This window comes from Hyposmocoma kahamanoa, unplaced genomic scaffold (assembly GCF_003589595.1).
Source record: "Hyposmocoma kahamanoa isolate Upper Pololo Valley unplaced genomic scaffold, ASM358959v1 98972, whole genome shotgun sequence".
Lineage (NCBI taxonomy): Eukaryota > Metazoa > Arthropoda > Insecta > Lepidoptera > Cosmopterigidae > Hyposmocoma > Hyposmocoma kahamanoa.
In genome coordinates, this window is record NW_020655740.1 from 347,042 (window position 1) to 347,533 (window position 492).

The 492-nt window shown below is 34.6% G+C and overlaps 1 protein-coding gene across 2 annotated transcripts in view; it reads right to left on the bottom strand.

Moving 5' to 3' along the window:
- LOC113238951 overlaps positions 1 to 492 on the bottom strand; it is a 41,518-nt gene that overhangs the window by 40,142 nt on the left and 884 nt on the right. The window lies entirely within an intron of this gene.

Consider the following 492-nt stretch of genomic DNA (forward strand, 5'->3'; position numbering starts at 1 on the left):
AGTGGTTCAGTGGTTCAGTGGTTCAGTGGTTCAGTGGTTCAGTGGTTTAGTGGTTCAGTCGTTCAGTGGTTCAGTGGTTCCGTGGCTCAGTGTTTCAGTGGTTCAGTGGCTCAGTGGCTCAGTGGCTCAGTGGCTCAGTGGCTCAGTGGCTCAGTGGTTTAGTAGTTTAGTAGTTTAGTAGTGTAGTAGTGTAGTAGTCTAGTAGTCTAGTAGTCTAGTAGTCTAGTAGTCTAGTAGTTTAGTAGTTTAGAAGTTTAGTACTTTAGTAGTTTAGTAGTTTAGTAGTTTAGCTGTTTAGTAGTTTAGTAGTTTAGTAGTTTAATAGTTTAATAGTTTAATAGTTTAATAGTTTAATAGTTTAATAGTTTAATAGTTTAATAGTTTAGTAGTTTAGTACTTTTTTATTGTAGTAGTGTAGTAATTTAGTAGTTAGCTAGTTTAGTAGTTTAATTGTTTAGAAGTTTGGCAGTTTAGTAGTTCAGTTGTTTAGTA